We start from the raw sequence: 10,663 nt of genomic DNA on the forward strand, positions 1-10,663 counted from the left end.
AGGTAGGGATTGAAGGCGTAAGTCAGGGCAATAGTGCCTCTCCCCTAATGAAACAAAAAATGCAAAATAATACAATGAGCTGACTCAATATTGACAATTTTCAAACTTTTATGCGCTCAGGTGTCACCCCTCAAAACTTTGAAGTCTCAAGTGTCAAGTAAAGGTTTACAGGTAGTGAAGGAATTCGCAAGTTTGTTTTAATCATGAACTATCATGGGCATGATTGATGAAGGAAAGACAACAATTTAACTGTTAATATCATTGTTCTTCAAATTTTGTAATCAATATTTTCAATTGCTTTGAAACTCCGATGTCAGGGCAAAAGCAACTGTTATTTAGAAGGCATAATTGCAAGAGTGAGTTTATTGATATCAATCAACATTGAAAATTTTCAAAAATTTTAGTGCTCAGGTTAGAGGCCTCGCAATGTAATAGCCTCAAGTGTCAAGAAAATGCTTACTGGTAGGGATTGAACGCATAAGTCAGGGCAATAGCGCCTGTCCCCTTTTGAAACAAAAAATGCAAAACAATACAATGAGCTTACTCAATATTGACAAATTTCAAACTTTTATGCGCTCAGGTGTGACCCCTCAAAACTTTGAAGTCTCAAGTGTCAAGTAAAGGTTTACAGGTAGTGAAGGAATTCGCAAGTTTGTTTTAATCATGAACTATCATGGGCATGATTGATGGAGGAAAGAACACTTTAACTGTTAATATCGTTGTTCTTCAAATTTTGTAATCAAAATTTTCAATTGCTTTGAAACTCCGATGTCTGGGCAATAGCAACTGTCATTTAGAAAGCATAATTGCAAGAATTAATTTATTGATCCCAATCCACATTGAAAATTTTAGTGCTCAGGTTAGAGGCCTCGCAATATAATAGTCTCAAGCGTCAAGTAAATGCTTACTGGTAGGGATTGAAAGCATAAGTCATGGCAATAGCGCCTGTCCCCTTTTGAAAAAAATGCAAAATAATACAATGAGCTTACTCAATATTCACAACTTTTAAGCTTTTATGCGCTCAGGTTTGACCCCTCAAAATATTAAAGTCTCAAGAGTCAAGTAAAAGTTTACTGGTAGGGATGGAATTAGCGAGTATGTTTTAATCATGAACTATCAAGGGTACGATTGATGAAAGAAAGAACATTTTAAATGTTATGATCATTGTTCTTCAAAATTTGTAATCAATATTTTCAATTGCTTTGAAACTCTAAAGTCAGGGCAATAGCGACTGTTATTTAGAAAGCATAATTGCAAGAGTGAATTTATTGATCTCACTCAACATTGAAAATTTTCGAAATTTTCTAGTGCTCAATTTAGAGACCTCGCAATATATTTGTCTCAAGTTTAAAGTAAATGCTCACTGGTAGGGATTGAATGCGTAAGTCAGGGCAAAAGCGCCTGTTCGTTTTTGAAACAAAAAATGCAAAATAAAACAATGAGATTACTCAATGAGGACCATTTCCAAACGTTTATGCGTTTAGGTGTGACCCCTCAAAATTTAAAAGTCTCAAGTGTCAAGTAAAGGTTTACTGGTGGTGAAGGAATTCGCAATTATGTTTTAATCATGAACTTTCATGGGCATGATTGATGAAGGAAAGACAACATTTTAACTGTTAATATCTTTGTTCTTCAAATTTTGTAATCAATAATTTCGATTGCTTTGAAACTCCGATGTCTGGGCAATAGCAACTGTTATTTAGAAAGCCTAATTGCAAGAATGAATTTATTGATCCCAATCCACATTGAAAATTTTAGTGCTCACGTTAGAGGCCTCGCAATATAATAGTCTCAAGTGTCAAGTAAATGCTTACTGGTAGGGATTGAAAGCATAAGTCATGGCAATAGCGCCTGTCCCCTTTTGGAAAAAAATGCAAAATAATACAATGAACCTACTCAATATTGACAACTTTTAAGCTTTTATGCGCTCAGATTTGACACTTCAAAATATTAAAGTCTCAAGTGTCAAGTAAAAGTTTACTGGTAGGGATGGAATTAGCGAGTATGTTTTAATCATGAACTATCATGGGTACGATTGATGAAGGAAAGAACATTTTAACTGTTAATATCATTGCTCTTCAAATTTTGTAATCAATATTTTCAATTGCTTTGAAACTCCGAAGTCATGGCAATAGCGACTGTTATTTAGAAAGAATAATTGCAAGAAAGAGTCTATTGATCTCACTCAACATTGAAAATATTCAAAAATTTTTAGTGCTCAGGTCAGAGATCTCGCAATATAATAGTCTCAAGTGTCAAGTAAATGCTTACTGGTAGGGATTGAAAGCATAAGTCATGGCAATAGCGCCTGTCCCCTTTTGAAAAAAAATGCAAAATAATACAATGAACTTACTCAATATTGACAACTTTTAAGCTTTTATGCGCTCAGATTTGACACTTCAAAATATTAAAGTCTCAAGTGTCAAGTAAAAGTTTACTGGTAGGGATGGAATTAGCGAGTATGTTTTAATCATGAACTATCATGGGTACGATTGATGAAGGAAAGAACTTTTTAACTGTTAATATCATTGTTCTTCAAATTTCGTAATCAATATTTTCAATTGCTTTGAAACTCCGATGTCATGGCAATAGCGACTGTTATTTAGAAAGAATAATTGCAAGAATGAGTTTATTGATCTCACTCAACATTGAAAATATTCAAAAATTTTTAGTGCTCAGGTCAGAGATCTCGCAATATAATAGTCTCAAGTGTCAAGAAAATACTTACTGGTAGGGATTGAATGCATAAGTCAGGGCAATAGCGCCTGTCCCCTTTTGAAACAAAAAATGCAAAATAATACTATGAGCTGACTCAATATTGCCAATTTTTAAACTTTTTTGCGCTCAGGTTTGACCCCTCAAAATATTAAAGTCTCAAGAGTCAAGTAAAAGTTTACTGGTAGGGATGGAATTAGCGAGTATGTTTTAATCATGAACTATCAAGGGTACGATTGATGGAAGAAAGAACATTTTAAATGTTATGATCATTGTTCTTCAAAATTTGTAATCAGTATTTTCAATTGCTTTGAAACTCTAAAGTCAGGGCAATAGCGACTGTTATTTAGAAAGCATAATTGCAAGAGTGAATTTATTGATCTCACTCAACATTGAAAATTTTCGAAATTTTCTAGTGCTCAATTTAGAGACCTCGCAATATATTTGTCTCAAGTGTAAAGTAAATGCTCACTGGTAGTGATTGAATGCGTAAGTCAGGGCAAAAGCGCCTGTTCGTTTTTGAAACAAAAAATGCAATATAAAACAATGCGCTTACTCAATGAGGACCATTTCCAAACGTTTATGCGTTCAGTTGTGACCCCTCAAAATTTGAAAGTCTCAAGTGTCAAGTAAACGTTTACTGGTGGTGAAGGAATTCGCAAGTATGTTTTAATCATGAACTTTCATGGGCATGATTGATGAAGGAAAGACAACATTTTAACTGTTAATATCATTGTTCTTCAAATTTTGTAATCAATAATTTCGGTTGCTTTGAAACTCCGATGTCTGGGCAATAGCAACTGTTATTTAGAAAGCATAATTGCAAGAATTAATTTATTGATCCCAATCCACATTGAAAATTTTAGTGCTCAGGTTAGAGGCCTCGCAATATAATAGTCTCAAGCGTCAAGTAAATGCTTACTGGTAGGGATTGAAAGCATAAGTCATGGCAATAGCGCCTGTCCCCTTTTGAAAAAAAAAATGCAAAATAATACAATGAACTTACTCAATATTGACAACTTTTAAGCTTTTATGCGCTCAGATTTGACACTTCAAAATATTAAAGTCTCAAGTGTCAAGTAAAAGTTTACTGGTAGGGATGGAATTAGCGAGTATGTTTTAATCATGAACTATCATGGGTACGATTGATGAAGGAAAGAACTTTTTAACTGTTAATATCATTGTTCTTCAAATTTCGTAATCAATATTTTCAATTGCTTTGAAACTCCGATGTCATGGCAATAGCGACTGTTATTTAGAAAGAATAATTGCAAGAATGAGTTTATTGATCTCACTCAACATTGAAAATATTCAAAAATTTTTAGTGCTCAGGTCAGAGATCTCGCAATATAATAGTCTCAAGTGTCAAGAAAATACTTACTGGTAGGGATTGAATGCATAAGTCAGGGCAATAGCGCCTGTCCCCTTTTGAAACAAAAAATGCAAAATAATACTATGAGCTGACTCAATATTGCCAATTTTTAAACTTTTTTGCGCTCAGGTTTGACCCCTCAAAATATTAAAGTCTCAAGAGTCAAGTAAAAGTTTACTGGTAGGGATGGAATTAGCGAGTATGTTTTAATCATGAACTATCAAGGGTACGATTGATGGAAGAAAGAACATTTTAAATGTTATGATCATTGTTCTTCAAAATTTGTAATCAGTATTTTCAATTGCTTTGAAACTCTAAAGTCAGGGCAATAGCGACTGTTATTTAGAAAGCATAATTGCAAGAGTGAATTTATTGATCTCACTCAACATTGAAAATTTTCGAAATTTTCTAGTGCTCAATTTAGAGACCTCGCAATATATTTGTCTCAAGTGTAAAGTAAATGGTCACTGGTAGTGATTGAATGCGTAAGTCAGGGCAAAAGCGCCTGTTCGTTTTTGAAACAAAAAATGCAATATAAAACAATGCGCTTACTCAATGAGGACCATTTCCAAACGCTTATGCGTTCAGTTGTGACCCCTCAAAATTTGAAAGTCTCAAGTGTCAAGTAAAGGTTTACTGGTGGTGAAGGAATTCGCAAGTATGTTTTAATCATGAACTTTCATGGGCATGATTGATGAAGGAAAGACAACATTTTAACTGTTAATATCATTGTTCTTCAAATTTTGTAATCAATAATTTCGGTTGCTTTGAAACTCCGATGTCTGGGCAATAGCAACTGTTATTTAGAAAGCATAATTGCAAGAATTAATTTATTGATCCCAATCCACATTGAAAATTTTAGTGCTCAGGTTAGAGGCCTCGCAATATAATAGTCTCAAGCGTCAAGTAAATGCTTACTGGTAGGGATTGAAAGCATAAGTCATGGCAATAGCGCCTGTCCCCTTTTGAAAAAAAAAATGCAAAATAATACAATGAGCTTACTCAATAATGACAACTTTTAAGCTTTTATGCGCTTAGATTTGACACTTCAAAATATTAAAGTCTCAAGTGTCAAGTAAAAGTTTACTGGTAGGGATGGAATTAGCGAGTATGTTTTAATCATGAACTATCATGGGTACGATTGATGAAGGAAAGAACATTTTAACTGTTAATATCATTGTTCTTCAAATTTCGTAATCAATATTTTTAATTGCTTTGAAACTCCGATGTCATGGCAATAGCGACTGTTATTTAGAAAGAATAATTGCAAGAATGAGTTTATTGATCTCACTCAACATTGAAAATATTTAAAAATTTTTAGTGCTCAGGTCAGAGATCTCGCAATATAATAGTCTCAAGTGTCAAGTAAATGCTTACTGGTAGGGATTGAAAGCATAAGTCATGGCAATAGCGCCTGTCCCCTTTTGAAAAAAAATGCAAAATAATACAATGAGCTTACTCAATATTGACAACTTTTAAGCTTTTATGCGCTCAGATTTGACACTTCAAAATATTAAAGTCTCAAGTGTCAAGTAAAAGTTTACTGGTAGGGATGGAATTAGCGAGTATGTTTTAATCATGAACTATCATGGGTACGATTGATGAAGGAAAGAACATTTTAACTGTTAATATCATTGTTCTTCAAATTTCGTAATCAATATTTTCAATTGCTTTTAAACTCCGATGTCATGGCAATAGCGACTGTTATTTAGAAATCATAATTGCAAGAATGAGTTTATTGATCTCACTCAACATTGAAAATTTTCAAAATTTTTAGTGCTCAGGTTAGAGGCCTCGCAATATAACAGTCTCAAGTGTCAAGTAAATGCTTACTGGTAGAGATTGAATGCATAAGTCAGGGCAATAGCGCCTGTCCTTTTTTGAATCAAAAAAATGCGCTCAGGTTTTACCCCTCAAAATATTAAATTCTCAAGTGTCAAGTAAGTTTTTACTGGTAGGGATGGAATTTGCGAGTTTGTTTTAATCATTAACTATCATGGGTACGATTGATGAAGGAAAAAACATTTTAACTGTTAATATCATTGTTCTTCAAATTTTGTAATCAATATTTTCAATTGCTTTGAAACTCTGAAGTCAGGGCAATAGCGACTGTTATTTAGAAAGCATAATTGCAAGATTGAGTTTATTGATCTCACTCAACATTAGAGACCTCGCAACATAATAGTCTCAGGAGTCAAGAAAATGCTTACTGGTAGGGATTGAATGCGTCAGTCAGGGCAATAGCGCCTGTCCTCATTTGAAAAAAAAGCAAAATAATGCAATGAGCTTACTCAATATTGACAATTTTCGAACTTTTATGCGCTCAGGTTTGAGCCCTCAAAATATTAAAGTCTCAAGTGTCAAGTAAAATGTTACTGGTAGGGATGGAATTAGCGAGTATGTTTTAATCATGAACTATGATGGGTAGGATTGATGAAGGAAAGAACATTTTAAGTGTTAGTATCATTGTTCTTCAAATTTTGTAATGAATATTTTCAATTGCTTTGAAACTCCCAAGTCAGGGCAAAAGCGACTGTTTTTTAGAAATCATAATTGCAAGAATGAGTTTATTGATCTCACTCAACATTGAAATTATTTAGTGCTCAGTTCTAGAGACCTCGCAATACAAAAGTCTCAAGTGTCAAGTAAATGCTTACTGGTAGGGATTGAATGCGTAAGTCAGGGCAATAGTGCCTGTTCCCTTTTCAAACAAAAAATGTATAAAAATACAATGAGCTTCCTCAATATTGACAATTTTCAAATTTATATGCGCTCAGGTGTGACCCCTTAAAACTTTGAATTCAAGTAAAGTCTTACTGGTAGGGAAGGAATTCGCAAGTATGTTTTATTCATGAACTATCATGAGTACGATTGATGAAGGAAAGAACATTTTAACTGTTAAAATCATTGTTCTTCAAATTTTGTAATTAATATTTTCAATTGCTTTGAAACTCCGAAGTCAGGGCAAAAGCGATAGTTATTTAGAAAGCATATTTTCAAGAATGAGTTTTTTGATCTCACTCAACATTGAAAATTTTCAAAAATCTTAGAGCTCAGGTTAGAAGCCTCGCAATATAAAAGTCTCAGGTGTCAAGTAAACGCTTACTGGTAGGGACTGAATGCGTGAGTCAGGGCAATAGTGCCTAACCCCTTTGAAACAAAAAATGTAAAATAATACATTGAGCTTCCTCAATATTGACAATTTTCAAACTTATATGCGCTCAGGTGTGACCCCTCAAAACTTTGAAGTTAGGTAAAGTCTTACTGGTAGGGAAGGAATTCGCAAGTATGTTTTAATCATGAACTATCATGGGTTTGATTGAATAAGGAAAGAACATTTTAACTGTTAAAATCATTGTTCTTCAAATTTTGTAATCAATATTTTCAATTGCTTTGAAACTCCCAAGTCAGGGCAAAAACGACTGTTTTTTAGGAATCATAATTGCAAGAATGAGTTTATTGATCTCACTCAACATTGAAATTATTTAGTGCTCAGTTCTAGAGACCTCGCAATACAATAGTCTCAAGTGTCAAGTAAATGCTTACTGTTAGGGATTGAATGCGTAAGTCAGGGCAATAGTGCCTGTTCCCTTTTCAAACAAAAAATGTACAAAAAAACAATGAGCTTCCTCAATACTGACAATTTTCAAACTTATATGCGCTCAGGTGTGACCCCTTAAAACTTTGAAGTCAAGTAAAGTCTTACTGGTAGGGAAGGAATTCGCAAGTATGTTTTATTCATGAACTATCATGAGTACGATTGATGAAGGAAAGAACAATTTAACTGTTAAAATCATTGTTGTTCAAATTTTGTAATTAAAATTTTCAATTTTTTTGAAACTCCGAAGTCAGGGCAAAAGCGATAGTTATTTAGAAAGCATATTTTCAAGAATGAGTTTTCTGATCTCACTCAACATTGAAAATTTTCAGAAATCTTAGAGCTCAGGTTAGAAGCCTCGCAATATAAAAATCTCAGGTGTCAAGTAAACGCTTACTGGTAGGGACTGAATGCGTAAGTCAGGGAAATAGTGCCTAACCCCCTTTGAAACAAAAATTGTAAAATAATACATTGAGCTTCCTCAATATTGACAATTTTCAAACTTATATGCGCTCAGGTGTGACCCCTCAAAACTTTGAAGTTAGGTAAAGTCTTACTGGTAGGGAAGGAATTCGCAAGTATGTTTTAATCATGAACTATCATGGGTTTGATTGAATAAGGAAAGAACATTTTAACTGTTAAAATCATTGTTCTTCAAATTTTGTAATCAATATTTTCAATTGCTTTGAAACTCCCAAGTCAGGGCAAAAGCGACTGTTTTTTAGAAATCATAATTACAAGAATGAGTTTATTGATCTCACTCAACATTGAAATTATTTAGTGCTCAGTTCTAGAGACCTCGCAATACAAAAGTCTCAAGTGTCAAGTAAATGCTTACTGGTAGGGATTGAATGCGTAAGTCAGGGCAATAGTGCCTGTTCCCTTTTCAAACAAAAAATGTATAAAAATACAATGAGCTTCCTCAATATTGACAATTTTCAAATTTATATGCGCTCAGGTGTGACCCCTTAAAACTTTGAAGTCAAGTAAAGTCTTACTGGTAGGGAAGGAATTCGCAAGTATGTTTTATTCATGAACTATCATGAGTACGATTGATGAAGGAAAGAACATTTTAAATGTTAAAATCATTGTTCTTCAAATTTTGTAATTAATATTTTCAATTGCTCTGAAACTCCGAAGTCAGGGCAAAAGCGATACTTATTTAGAAAGCATATTTTCAAGAATGAGTTTTTTGATCTCACTCAACATTGAAAATTTTCAAAAATCTTAGAGTTCAGGTTAGAAGCCTCGCAATATAAAAGTCTCAGGTGTCAAGTAAACGCTTACTGGTAGGGACTGAATGCGTAAGTCAGGGCAATAGTGCCTAACCCCTTTGAAACAAAAAATTTAAAATAATACATTGAGCTTCCTCGATATTGACAATTTTCAAACTTATATGCGCTCAGGTGTGACCCCTCAAAACTTTGAAGTTAGGTAAAGTCTTACTGGTAGGGAAGGAATTCGCAAGTATGTTTTAATCATGAACTATCATGGGTTTGATTGAATAAGGAAAGAACATTTTAACTGTTAAAATCATTGTTCTTCAAATTTTGTAATCAATATTTTCAATTGCTTTGAAACTCCCAAGTCAGGGCAAAAGCGACTGTTTTTTAGAAATCATAATTACAAGAATGAGTTTATTGATCTCACTCAACACTGAAATTATTTAGTGCTCAGTTCTAGAGACCTCGCAATACAAAAGTCTCAAGTGTCAAGTAAATGCTTACTGGTAGGGATTGAATGCGTAAGTCAGGGCAATAGTGCCTGTTCCCTTTTCAAACAAAAAATGTATAAAAATACAATGAGCTTCCTCAATATTGACAATTTTCAAATTTATATGCGCTCAGGTGTGACCCCTTAAAACTTTGAAGTCAAGTAAAGTCTTACTGGAAGGGAAGGAATTCGCAAGTATGTTTTATTCATGAACTATCAGGAGTACGATTGATGAAGGAAAGAACATTTTAACTGTTAAAATCATTGTTCTTCAAATTTTGTAATTAATATTTTCAATTGCTTTGAAACTCCGAAGTCAGGGCAAAAGCGATAGTTATTTAGAAAGCATACTTTCAAGAATGAGTTTTTTGATCTCACTCAACATTGAAATTTTTCAAAAATCTTAGAGCTCAGGTTAGAAGCCTCGCAATATAAAAGTCTCAGGTGTCAAGTAAACGCTTACTGGTAGGGACTGAATGCGTAAGTCAGGGCAATAGTGCCTAACCCCCTTTGAAACAAAAAATGTAAAATAATACATTGAGCTTCCTCAATATTGACAATTTTCAAACTTATATGCGCTCAGGTGTGACCCCTCAAAACTTTGAAGTTAGGTAAAGTCTTACTGGTAGGGAAGGAATTCGCAAGTATGTTTTAATCATGAACTATCATGGGTTTGATTGAATAAGGAAAGAACATTTTAACTGTTAAAATCATTGTTCTTCAAATTTTGTAATCAAAATTTTCAATTGCTTTTAAACTCCCAAGTCAGGGCAAAAGCGACTGTTTTTTAGAAATCATAATTACAAGAATGAGTTTATTGATCTCACTCAACATTGAAATTATTTAGTGCTCAGTTCTAGAGACCTCGCAATACAAAAGTCTCAAGTGTCAAGTAAATGCTTACTGGTAGGGATTGAATGCGTAAGTCAGGGCAATAGTGCCTGTTCCCTTTTCAAACAAAAAATGTATAAAAATACAATGAGCTTCCTCAATATTGACAATTTTCAAATTTATATGGGCTCAGGTGTGACCCCTTAAAACTTTGAAGTCAAGTAAAGTCTTACTGGTAGGGAAGGAATTCGCAAGTATGTTTTATTCATGAACTATCATGAGTACGATTGATGAAGGAAAGAACATTTTAACTGTTAAAATCATTGTTCTTCAAATTTTGTAATTAATATTTTCAATTGCTTTGAAACTCCGAAGTCAGGGCAAAAGCGATAGTTATTTAGAAAGCATACCTTCAAGAATGAGTTTTCTGATCT

This window comes from Convolutriloba macropyga, chromosome 8 (assembly GCF_964194025.1).
Source record: "Convolutriloba macropyga chromosome 8, txConMacr16.3, whole genome shotgun sequence".
Taxonomy (NCBI): domain Eukaryota; kingdom Metazoa; phylum Xenacoelomorpha; order Acoela; family Convolutidae; genus Convolutriloba; species Convolutriloba macropyga.